General features: G+C 41.2%; 1 long non-coding RNA gene across 6 annotated transcripts in view; it reads left to right on the forward strand.

Annotated features, from left to right (window-relative positions):
* LOC143676568 (uncharacterized) overlaps nucleotides 1-13020 on the forward strand; it is a 209078-nt gene that overhangs the window by 50590 nt on the left and 145468 nt on the right. The window contains exon 1 of one of the 6 annotated variants that reach the window (XR_013172180.1): nucleotides 9341-9436. The exons of the other annotated variants lie outside the window; for them this stretch is intronic. This is a non-coding gene — a long non-coding RNA (uncharacterized LOC143676568). Of the gene's footprint in view, nucleotides 1-9340; nucleotides 9437-13020 lie in introns of those variants that run through there. 6 annotated transcript variants of the gene reach the window in all.

Here is a 13020-nt window from a genome sequence, read left to right on the forward strand (position 1 = left end):
CCAGTCTCTAAATGGGACAAGAATCTCAACATACAGAGGCAATAATTTGGGTGTACTCTGAAATTCCAGAGTGAATCCAAGTTCATATTCCATGTGTATAGTAGTTGGCATGTTCAAAACTTCCTTTCCTTCCCTGCCTATTTGGATGAAACGATGCCAAGGGCTAACTGCTCAGACCTCTCTCTTTGGTGATTTCATGTAGAAGGGCAGCCTGATGGCCTCTTGAACGAATACACAGTGGGACTGAAGTCAACCTTTCAAGCTGCTTCTTAGTGGAGATGCCTCTCAGTCCTTCCGCTTCCCTTCATCTGCAATGTCACCACCTTTTCCAAGCTTGGTCATTTCTGTCCTGAATTATAGTCAGAGCCTCCAAATGATCTTCCCACACTCACCCCTGTTTCTTTCTAATCCGTACTTTACCTCCTACTTGAGTACTTAAAAAAGAAAAAAAAAAAAAACACAACACAAATAGCCTATATCTTTTCAATGCTCATTGCCCTTTCAATAAAACGCAAAACCTTTATGATGACCTTCAAGGTTCTGCAAAACCTCTCCCTGACTACCTCTCCAGGGTTGTCTCGCATATTTCTTTCCTTGCATGTTATGCTTTAATCACACCACCTCCCTTTCAGGTCTTCAGACACACTGGCTTCTTTCTTCCACGCTGGGATTGTACCTGTGGTTCCCTGTGCCTAGAATGCTTCTCCCTTTTTCTTGCCTGGCTAACTACTTTCCATCTTCAGGCTTTAAATATTACAGGCTTAAATACCACATTCATGGAGAGGCCCTCCCATGTCCCAGATTCCCCATTATCATTATCTGACCCTGCACAATTTTCTTTACAGAACTCACCATAATTTGTAATTATTTCTTTACTTGTTTATTTTGTGTCTCCCCTTGTCTCCCTTCCTTTCTGTCCCACCTAACCCCTTCCAGATTTTAACTCCATGGCCCACCCTTACATTGCTTTTAATTTTAGTAACTTGGAAAAATGTTCAAAGCAACCTTTCTAAAAGTGTTTTAATGCCTCATCAGATCATAAAAAGGACAGAAAAAGAATTCAAGATTCCTCAGTCTGATCAAGGCAAGAGCACTCAGATGTGAATTTACTTTCCCTACAACCCCACTCAAAATCACACAATGAAGGGAGCTGACTCTCACCAAACTGATGCTTCCATGTGAAATCTCTGAAGTGAAAAATCTATATAGTTTCCTAGAGCTGCTGTAACAGACTACCGCAAGCTAAGTTGTTTAAAACAGCTGAAATATATCCTCTCTCAGTTCTGGAAGTCTGAAGTACAAAGTCAAAGTTTTGGCAGGGTTGGTTCCTTCTGGAAGCCCTGAGGAAGCATTCGTTCCTTCCCTCTTTCCTACTTCTGGTGGCTGTGCTCTATCCTTGGTGTTCCTTGGCTTGTGAATGCATCACTCCAGCCTCTGCCTCTGTCTTGATATGACCCTCCCTGTGGATCTCTGTATCCATAACTCAAATATCCCTCTACTCTCTCTTATAAGGAAACCAGTTAGATTTAGGAGCCACCCTAAATCTAGGATCATCTCATCTCTAGATCCTTAACTTGATTACATCTGCAAAGGCCCTATTTCTAATAAAGTCATATTCACAGATACTGAAGATTAGGACTAGCACATTTCTTTAGAGGAGACACAATTTAATTTATTTGCAAATCCTTTTCTTTTTAGACTGGACAGTGAGATCCAGAGACGGAAATTGATTTGCCCAAGACAGGTAGCAGACTGGTGGAATCAGAACTACAACTTGGGTCTTTTGGTTTTAGACAGTTGCTCTACTATATTGTCTCTCAAAAGAGTGACCTCTTTGTCTTCTAAGACAGAGATTACATAAATCTTTTTTTTCTGCATTAGAGCCTCCTTTATGACCTGGAGATTGACTGAAAACCTCTGCAGGTCCAAACCATATCAGTTGGTTTAGTCCAAATGATAATCAAACTTGTTTGTGCAGATGCAAATGTGCATTTCTCTATTTGCAAAAGAAGATAGAGGATCACAAGATGAGTTTTTTTGCTAAGTTGATCATATATATCTGGCATAACAGTATTTGTTCAATGGCAGCCACTAAATCTTTTGTAAATTAAAATTATAATTGGCAGCTATTAAATCTTTTGTAATTAAATTTATTATTTAAAATTATAATTTCCCCAACTTTGTCTTTGCACAAGAAGCACCAACTGCTTCCAGCTAGAGGTCAGTGAGTAGCAGTCAAGGTCAGAATGGTGCTTGGACTCCAGGCTGGGACAGTGGTCCTCTGCCATGTTCTACCTCGACATGTAACATAGATGATGCTTGTATGTAATATACACCCCTACAAATCTCTGGTCCTGTATCCTGTTTTTTTTGGAAGCAAGAAACTTCACGGAAGTCCCTAACAGACCTCCCCTCCCATTTCACTGGTAGTATGGGTCCAGATCTTTTACAAAATTCAACCATTTTGCAGGAAAACAAAGTAAACAGCACTACAACCATTTCCTTTCTTCTTTCTTTTTTTGGAGGCTTTGTGAGGTGACTCGGTATGCATGAAAGCATTTTACAAGCATGTAAGTAATCAAATCCATCCTTTAAAGATGTAATGCATTTTACAGGCCTTCTTAATCTATCCTTGCCTTCCTTCTTTCTTATAAAAAATTTAGCAATCATTAAATTAAAAATAAAGCAGAAGTCATAATAAAATAAGAACTCACAAGCACCATAGTGATTTGTAATTGCTACAAGTATTAATGATACATCCCTAATGGCCACTCACTACTCGTGTGGCCTAGATATGATAGGATGTGAATGCCTGCAAATTCCTTTTATTCTAGCTGGTGTGCCACCCCTTTGTCTACTACTCAAGAGAGCACTTGGAAGGCAAGTGGCTGAATAGATAATAACTAAGTAATCCATTCTTAAACTCTAGGATGCAAAGCTCATTATGACATGGCTACATAATAGAAAACTCAATGTAAAATCCCTTTAACAGTAAGGATATTATCTCCCATAACAAAGGCCCTGAGGTTGGGCAGTCCACAGCAAAGTCAGCAGCTTAACCACGCCATCAAGTACCTAGGGGCTCTCCAGTTTTCAGCTCCACCAACCTCAGCACACTAACTTGGTTCTCAGACCTGTGCCTCTCATGGCTGCAAAATGGCCATGGCAGTTCCATGTATGAGATGTATAAGCATGAGAATATCCAGCAGGGAAAGAAAAATATCTTGCCCTGTACTTGTTTTTTTGAAACAAGAAACTTTTCCTAGAAGCCCCTAGGAGACCTCTCCTGCCATTTCATCGGCAGATATGGGTCACATTCACACCTTAGACTATTCTCTGCAAGGAATGGGGACTATCACCAATTGTTTAGTTCATGCAGGGGTATAGGTTACCCAAACAAAACTGGATTCTGTTCCAAAGGAGCACACGGGTATATCAGGATGCTTTTGTTTACAAGCATCAGAACATCAAAATAAAAATGGCTTAAACAATAAAAAATTTATTTTCTTACATAACAAGAAGACCAGCACCAGATGGTTCCAGAGTTGGTGGATTCAATGGCTAGGGGATGTCAGGCTCCTTTTGGCTTCTTCATGATCCTCTTAGATTTTTGTATGTGATAAATTTCAGTGTGACTGCTTCAGCTCAAAACATTGCCCATATCCAAATGTAGGAAAGAGCAAAGTCCCTGGCATGTGTTCCTTTTTAAGAATATGGCAAAATTTCCCAGTGGCCCATGATGGTCTTCTTATACTTATGGGCCAGGATTCATCATATGCCTAGGCCTAAAAGGATCACTGCCAAGTGAATGGAATCACAGTTAACTAGTCAACATTAGTCTTTCTTCCTGGGATGGGAGAGGAGTTCCCTTGGCTGAGGTTTTTGGGGGCGTGGGTTGTGTAAACATCTGTAGAATTCTCTATTTGGAGAATTAAACCATGTACCTAAAACAAATCAGGGGTGTTCATGTTTGACTAGAAAAATTTAAGGACAACAGACTTTTCAGTGAGAAAGATTTGGAATTTTGTAGTCACATCTAACTTAGGTGCAATAAGCAGTGATACTTTTTTTTCTGGATTTCTTCTTCTTTGGGGTAGAAATAGTGAGGGGTGGGGTTTCTTTAGGAAATACGAGATATTGGAATAGGCTGCTCATGAATGTTCCCCTGGTGGACCCTGAGTGCTGGAACTGAGAGGGACCCAGAACTCTTCCTCTAGCCCAGATTCCTGAATTATAGCTGGGGAAGGAAAGGAGACTCATTTCCCATTCCTTAATGCTGCCCTTATGGGGTCTTTTATCTCCCACTCCAACTTGTCCAGAAATGTCTTTGGGATCTACAGTTATTCTAGCTCTACTTTTTCAGATGATATCATTGCGAAGTAGCTGGAGCAAGCAGTGGGGTTATTTTATCTTTTCACCAATTCATCAGAAAGTTGTGCACTTTTCTGTTCCTGGAGCTCACATTTTGAAGGCATCCAACTTGTCTCAAGTCTCAGCATTCCCACTTTCTTCTAGTCTCTTACCCTTGTCTTTTACTCTTTTACCCTACCTTAATTTCCTAAAGTAGTTGAATTAATAGCCAACTGGACCTTGACTGGGCCTCAGCTTTGTGGCTGGCAGGCCAGCATGCTAGAGGGAGCAAAGCTTTGTCACTAAGGAGTAAGGCCTTGATAAGTCTTTTAACTATTTTGAGGCCTAGTTTCCTGTCTCTAAAATAGGAATAATTATCTTTGCCTTAATAAAAGCAATTCTTTTATCTGTACAATGGGAGGCCTTTGTATTGTGCAGGAGTCTCTTTCCCTTTTCCCTCCTCTGAAGCTTTGCTCCTTCTAGTTTATGTTTTATACAGTAATCTGTTGTATGTTTGTTTATTTATGACAGTGAAAGTTGGGCCCCTTTACATGGTAGCAGGTTCAAAAACTACTCTTCTGGACTTCATCTTCATTAGTATTCACCCAGTGCAATGCAAATAGCTCTAGAGGCCTCTTCTTAGTGGGACTTGTTAATGTAGCAGTTATGAAAGCAGCTCAGACCAAGCTTGATTAATGAAGCTTTGGCCACAGTGTTATCATCCTTAAAGGATATAGCTGGAGTGGCCACAGCCCCTTTAACAAGTATGCTGTAGGGCAGAATAAGACAAGGTGGGAAAAGATTGATGGGTAAATGTGGGATACAGGAGTGTGGTTGGTGGGGGCGAAATAAGCAGAAAAATTGGGGAGGAAACTTGTTTGCTGTCCTTTTTTTGGTCTTGTTCCAAAGAGGTGTCATCTGCAAATACAGAGCTTCCTTTGGTAATGGCCCTTTAGAAATGCATCAGCATCTGCATGTCCAGAAAAACTCAATATTAGTATCTTTTCTGGTTGTAGAGGGAAAACAATTACTCAGCTGTGGTGGTTTGAAGCTGTTATGTACCCCAGAAAAGGTCATGTTCTTTTGATCCATTCTTGTGGGTGCAGACCTATTGTAGATGGGACATTTTGATTTGGTTAATTTAGTTGAGGTGTGACTGACCCCATTCAAGATGGGTCTTACTCTCCTTACTGGAGTCCTTTACAAGAGGGTAAACCAGACACAGAAGTAGAGAGATGAAATTAAGAGAAGCTCATAGATAAAATACCCTGCAGAAGCTCAGAGAGGAAGTCAGTATGACCAGAAGCTGAACCTGGGAGTGAAGGACCAGCAGATGCCAGCCATGTGCGTTCCATGTGACAGAGGTGTCCCAGATGCCAGCAGCCTGTCTTAAGAGTCCAGGTATTGTCCTGTTAATGTTAGATATTTTCACAGCCTTAGAACTGTAAATTTGTAAGCTAATATGACCCCATTATAAAAGCCAACCCATTTTTGGTATATTGCATTCTGGCAGCTTTAGCAAATCTAAACTCCAACCCACAAGAACAACAAACTCCTTTATATGTTGAGTAAGCCCTGAAAATAGGCAGAGTGGTCATCATTATCTTCCTTTTTCTGATAAATGCCATCCATACATCTTTCGATCCATCTGTCCACCTACCCATCCACCCATCTCTCTTTCTATCTTCCAACTTGCTACAGAAATGATTTGAAGTGATATCTAGATGTAGTAGTAGTACTAAGAAGAAGCAATGTGTGGATTTGAACTCAGATATGCCCTCTGTCAATCCCTACCTCCAACCCTGCCAATGATTCTTGGTAATTATTTAAAAATCCAAGCCAAGAATCATATGTCCTGACATTTGTAGTTAATTGTCAAGAAACAGGTATTCAGCTGGATCTTGTGGCTGATCCACATTTATTCCCTCCTAGTTGCTTTCTCAGCTGAGGGATGCTAAGATGAGTGTTTTAGTATGCTAATGTTGTTGGAATGCAATATACCAGAAATGGATTGGCTTTTACAAAGCGAATTCATTAGATTACAAATTTGCAGTTCAAAGGCCATGAAAGTGTCCAAATTAAGGCATCAACAAGAGGATACCTTCACTCAAGAAAGGCTGATTATGTCTGAAATTTCTCTGTTATATGGAGAGCTACATGATGATGTCTGCTGGCCCTTCTCTTCTGGGTTGGTTTCAAAGTAGTTCTCTTAGCTCCTGTGGGTTCTTCTTGTTTTTCTTGGGGTGTTTCCTTCTTTTAATGTTTCTTGTTCTCTCTCATAAAGGGCTCTAGGAAAGGATTAAGACCCACCTTGAATTGAGCAGATCACATCTCTATGGAAACAATTTAATCAAAACGTCCCACCCAACAGTAGATCTGTCCCCTCAAGATTGGGTTAAAATAACAGGGCTTTTCTGGAGGTACAAAACAGTTTCAAACCAGCACAATGGGCATGGAGTATACCTCTACCAAGGCATTAATTGACCATCATAATAACTTCAATTTGCACATTTCAGCCATCAGGTATTTTGCTGGATTTTCTAATAAAGGCACCAGTTGTCCTCTCATTACACAGATGGGGAAAATGGCAGGAAAGTCTAAGCACACTCAGGTTTTCTCTAGCCATGTAAGATCAAAGACAAAGTGGATGAATTATCTGGATAATTTAAGAAAATCTCAAGACCTTCAATCTTCTTCACCAGCACATACATACAGAGCAGGAAGGCAAAAAATCTCTATTGAAAACAAGAACCATTGCAAGTGGTTTGACATACATACTAGGTGCGCTGGTTTGAAAATATTATGTATCCCAGAAAAGCCATGTTTTAATCATGATTCAGTCTTGTGGAGGCAGCTGTTTCTTTTAATCCTGATTCAACAATGAATGTTGGAAACTTTTGATTAGATTATCTTCACAGAGATGTGACACACCCAATTGTGGGTATGACCTTTTGATTAGATGGAAATGTGACTCTGCCCATTCTAGGTGGGTCTTGATTAGTTTCCTGGAATCCTTTAAAAGATGAAACATTTTCAAGAGAGCCAGAAAAGACAAATGACAGAGCTGATGGAACCTTCAGAGAAGAGCTGACACAGATGCCAACACTTGCAGATAGAGACACAGATGTTTGGAGATGCCTGGAGCCCAGCAGTGTAACCATGAGATATGAAGCAAGCCAGAACCTGGGGAAGAGTCAAGGGAAGCCAAGAGATGAAAGCTAGACCTGGAGAACCAAAATGAGGAACCCCCACAGGAACAGAGGCTGAAAGCAACAGAGCCCAGGAGCGAGGGACCAGCAAGGGTCCAGCATGCCTTCCCAACAGACAGAGGTGTTCCAGACACATTGGCCTTTCTTGCATTAAGGTATCTTTCCCTGGATGCCTTAGTTGGGACATTTTCAGAGGCTTAGAACTATAAATTTGTAACTTATTAAATTCCCTTTATAAGAGCCGTTCCAATTCTGGTGTATCACATTTGGGCAGCTTCCAAACTAATACACTAAGTCAGTGGTATATTTCACATTATCAGGGAGGTGGGTTTTTTTTTAGGAAACTATCCTAATGGGCATTTTTGGTGTGAAAGATAAAGCTTCCTCCCTTCCCCCAACTCTGGAAAATGAGATGAGAGAGAGAAGAATTACTCTGCATAATACAAATGAGAGGGCATAGAAAAGAGGCCAAGAGGAGGGAAATGATGCAAAGATGGAAGTCATTTGGTGGGGACAGAGGGAAGGAAGCTAAGGATGATAGTCAGCCAGTGAGGGAGATTCTGGGGTAGAAGTGGCCAAAGAGCTCTAATGTTAAGTTGTTTGTGGTGCTGTGATACAACACCCTCTAAAATCCCAAAACTTTAGTAAAAGTCTGTTTGCAATACTGAACAGCTTTGGCATGATGGCGCTTTGGAGACATAGCGGAAAGGTTCTGCATCCTGCATTCAGCCTGGTACAGGACAGAAAGAAGAGAGTGAGCTCAGAGGGCACACATGGTGTAGTTTGAGAGACCACCAGGAACAGGAAATCTGAGTGAGAGGTGACCACTAGGATGGAATGAGACCCCTGGGAACAGCCAAAAATCTTTCCATATGTGGGATAGGGCTTGAGTTAGGTTTCTTTCCAGATTTAGAAGAAATAGGACCCCAGGGGTCCACCTAGACAGAATACATTTGCTTCTATTATCTTGAAGTTTTGATGGAAGTCTGAATTAGAACGGTCATTGTTTCAGGCCTTCACTTCATTTTGCAATTTTCCCTCTAAGATCAATTGCCAGAGATGTCACATTTGTATGGGTCTTTAGAGTTTATAAGCACTTTGCATTATTTTATTTAATCTTTACAATCACGTCAGGAGTGAAGGTGAAAATCAATTCACCCTGGGAGCATTGATTGATTCTCATTAACTTATAGGTTGTTAGTAGAAAAACTTTTCATGCAACTTAGGACTCCACAGCTTTGTTGAGTGATTCATAAAAGGGCAACATCCCTCTCCGAAAGCAGAAGGGAGCTCTGCCTAGGGAGTAGAGAGGGGACTCTCACGGAGGTCAGAGAGTTGAAGGCAGAAGCAAGTGAGGAAGTGTTCTAATTGGCTGATGGTGTTTCCATTTTACATGGGGGGGGGGTCTTAGAAAAGTGGGGAGCAGATATTCATTGATCAGTATGATATGCTTGCCCATTTTGATAACCTATCTTTACTGGACTGAAATTAGTTTTACCACCAGGTATTGCATTCCATTTTCTCAGAAAAACCCAGTAGGTTTGTTGTTTTTCTCTTCTGGAAAAGCCCTTCTTGAAAAGGAGTCCCTCCTGGCAAGGCCCAATGCAGACGGTCATTTTATTTTGTTTAACATATGCAAATCCAATATTCAACCCAATATTTATATGGGGAAGAAAGTAGCACTGCAAAGCTCTTGGTTGAGGGAAGTAGGGGCTGGAGATAGGGATTCCAGCTATTATAGAGCAATTTCTCTTGCAGTTGCTTTTAAAGTTTTGGGTAGAAGCTAGCAAGGACGAGCAAATGTGACTATTGAAGATGTGAGCTCGAGTGGTCCAGTTTCAAAGTTGCAGTCAAAGAAACAGCCCAGGAGCCAAAAGGTAATATTACAATACTTCAAATTCTTGAGAGTTTTTTTTTAAAGCATTGTGAATTGGATACAAAATCCACAAGAATACTTCTAAAAACTTGCCTTTTCTACCTGATCAGTTTGCTCATATCCCCTTGATGGTCCAGAGTGATTTTCCTGTACCCTTTCTGAAAAATCATTCCCTTCAGGGCTAGCCCTGGTACCTCTATTCCTTCTTTCCCTTGCCATTTTCCCCCCAATTCTGCTTCACGAAAGCTCCACAGAACAAACCTGGCAATGAGAGAGCCCTTCTCAAAGGGAGAGAAGGGGAAGGAAATGAGTTAAGGAAGCTAGAATATTCTTTTGTGGTAGGTGGAAGAGAAAGGCTAAGAATATTAATGATGATTTTGTCCCATTGCATTTACATAAACATTTTAGGGTTGCAATAGATAATGTTAAAAGTTAATCTGGCACTTACTAATATGCCTGATTATTATTTTGTGGTATATTAATTAGGTAATAAATGATAATGGTACATGGAAATGATTGTACTTATTATTTATTTTTAAGGAAGAAATTGTGTTTTTATTGTTCTCTTCTGGCTTTATTAGTTCTTCAGTGATTTTTAATAATGGCCATCCTGTCGACTCATTGCCTGACACCATGGATCTACTTGAATTTTTTCTCAGGGATCCAAAAATACACACTCACTGACACAAACATGTTAAAAAACAAATACTTCTGATTCCTCAGAAATATCTGTTCCACGAATTCTTCTACGAATTCTTTGGGACTCAGGCATGTGGATTCCTGGACAAATATTTTCCTCTTAGAATGTAACATATTTAATACAATTAATGCTGATTTGCCTTCAAGATCAGCCTTATGAGCAGGTGTGGTGTGATTTGGGGGTGGAGAGGAAGGTTCTCCTGCCCCCCACCTTGCCACCCCCATTGGCTAAAATTCAGTATTGCCTAAAATTATTTCACTATCCATTTTTTGAGTTCAAGGAAGAGGTAACACTTTTACCAAAGTCATTCTCATGTCTCCAAATAAAAGCCGAGTTGGGGAGGCAGCTTAGGTGGGAAAAGGAGCGGTTCTATATGCAGCTCGGCAGACACCACGCACAGGGGTACTGCTACCTGGGCTTTCTAGGAACTGAGGATCCAGGTTTCTGCCGGTTCTGGAAAATAGGCATGAAGGACGTGCTGCTGGATGGGGTTGTGTACGAGATTGGGGCACAGGGCAGGGAAGAGATTTTTGGTAGAGTTTTCTGTGGCTTGGCAGAGACTTCTCCCAAGGCATCTGGAAACTGGTAGGGTGTCTCTGCTGGCCGGGGGACTGTTCTTCCTCTGGGGCATTTAGTTTCCTCCTGAGTAAGGGGTATTGTCAGTTCATGATGAAATTGTGGGGTTTAAAGTCCCCTAGGTTTTCACTGCCTTAAGACAAAAGAGAATGAAAAGTTATTGAAAGTCTTACCCAAAATTCTAGTCTGTCTTTGCTTTTTTTATTTTCTTGTTTATCTTTAGCTTTTCTTTCTTCTCTGCAGGTAATCCCAGGTTGACTTTTCTCCCCCAATCTCTTCTTCTCCCAAATTGTTATTTAAAGTCCAAGGGCTTCTGGACTCCTCCTCTCTGCCTGTGAGCTGAAGGGAGGGCGGGCAGGGTTCGTGGGGGGCAGTGCTTACTGTCACTCTTTCCGACAAGGTGGGGCAAGCCTTCTCTGGCACCTCAGAGCTGGCACGGAAGCAGCTCCCCTCAACTGCTTACTGCCAGAAATGGCCTGATTCCCCCTGGACTGAAACACCTGCACTTTGGGTGGGCAGCAGGCAGAGGAGGCAGGGTAGGGGGAATTGTTGGAGCTTGTGCTAGTCAATTAATTAACATCATATAAGGGAGGGTGCTCATGACCTGTATATGTAAATGAATGCAAATCATATGTAGATTATCCTGAGCTAGTGTTCTGGTGTTTTTCTTTAATAGGAATTCAGTACTACTGAATCACAAAGAAAACAGGAAGTAGAAATATTTTAACAGTTAAGTCCTCCATAATTTTCTTCCACGATAAGAGCCACTGTTTATAATTTTGTGAATATAGTGAGGCCCACTCCACCTACCCATTCATCTGAATCACTCTGTCCTCCAGAAATCTTAATCTTAAGGGCTCCAGCTGACCTCTCACCCATGCTAGGCCAGTATAATCGGTGTGCCCTGGCTACTATGTATTTCCATCTCTGTGTTTTTGCTTAAATCTTTACTGGACAGCAAATGGCCATGCAATGTGCTATGGTGATGTGGGTTTTAGAGCTAGGCTTAGGTTCGAATCCTGACCCTGGGCAGTGTTATTTCACTTAATTAGACCTTAGTTTCCTCTTTTGCAAAATGGTGACTGCAGGTTTTGGTGACTATTAAATGAGATATTGGATTTAAAGCCCATTGCATGTTGCCTGGCACATCGTAAGCTCTCACTATTATCCAAACCTGATGCAAATTTTAAGGTCTACCTTGAGTCATACCTCCTTCATGAACGTTTTCACTTCTGCCACAGCTTGAAGTTATCTCTACGGTCTCTTCAGATGTTAGCCATGCTATTAATCTGTAAATTAAAAGTGCATTGCTTCATGATATAACTCTTGTTCTTGTCTTATTAAGTTGGTGATGTCATTTAATTAACTCTTAACGTTTGAATTTTCTTGTCTTCTCAACTTGACTTTAAAGTCTCTGAGGACAGAAACTATGTTCTTGCAGCTTTTAGTCTCCCAAGATGTTTGGAATGATGTCATGTAACACTTGACGACTTTCTTCTCCATGGGCTAAGAACTAGGAATAATTTGTTGAAGCTGGTTGTACCCCAGAAAAGATCGTGTTCTTAAAGCTTGTCCATTCCCTTTGGTGTGGACCCACTGTGAGTAGGATCTTAGCTGAAATTGAGATGTGACCCACCTCATTCAGGGTGGGTCTTAATTATCCTACAGAAGTCCTTTCTAAGAGGATAAAAGACAGAGAAAAGACACAGAAAAAAGGCCCAGAGAAGCTGAGAGGGAAAAGCCAGAGAAGCTGAGAGAACAGTAGTCAGAAGCTGAAAGCTACAAAACCCAGGAGAGAAGGGCTTTGTGCCTAGCCATTTGACAAAGGAGCTGAGGATCACAGGGAACAGGTCTTCAGGGAGAAAGCATCTGCTGATGCCTTGATTTGGACATTTTCACGGCCTTCGAACTGCAAACTTTTTTTTTAATGGTTAAAAAACTTTTTAATTATCAAAAATTATCAAAATATCAAAAATAATTATCAAAATTATTATATCTCTTGTGAAAGTTCAAATGTTACAGCAAGGTGTAAACACTCCACTTGAGAAAGAAATGATACGTCTTCTCTTCTAAGAGTTGGGCCTTGTGCCACCCCACCTCATGCCCGCCGCCCCCCCCATCAGAGATCTGGTTTTGACCGTACCCTGCTCACATAGGGTGGCGGGGGTCTCTGCACGAGCCACGCAGGGTGAGGGCCGCCTGCCTGCTGGCCTCTCTTGTTAACCAAGGGGAGAATGCAAACCCCAGCCCAAACAGAGAGACGTTTACATACATTTTACACAATATACAAAGAAACCAACATCCCAGGC

Source organism: Tamandua tetradactyla, chromosome 3 (assembly GCF_023851605.1).
Source record: "Tamandua tetradactyla isolate mTamTet1 chromosome 3, mTamTet1.pri, whole genome shotgun sequence".
In the NCBI taxonomy this organism is placed as follows: domain Eukaryota; kingdom Metazoa; phylum Chordata; class Mammalia; order Pilosa; family Myrmecophagidae; genus Tamandua; species Tamandua tetradactyla.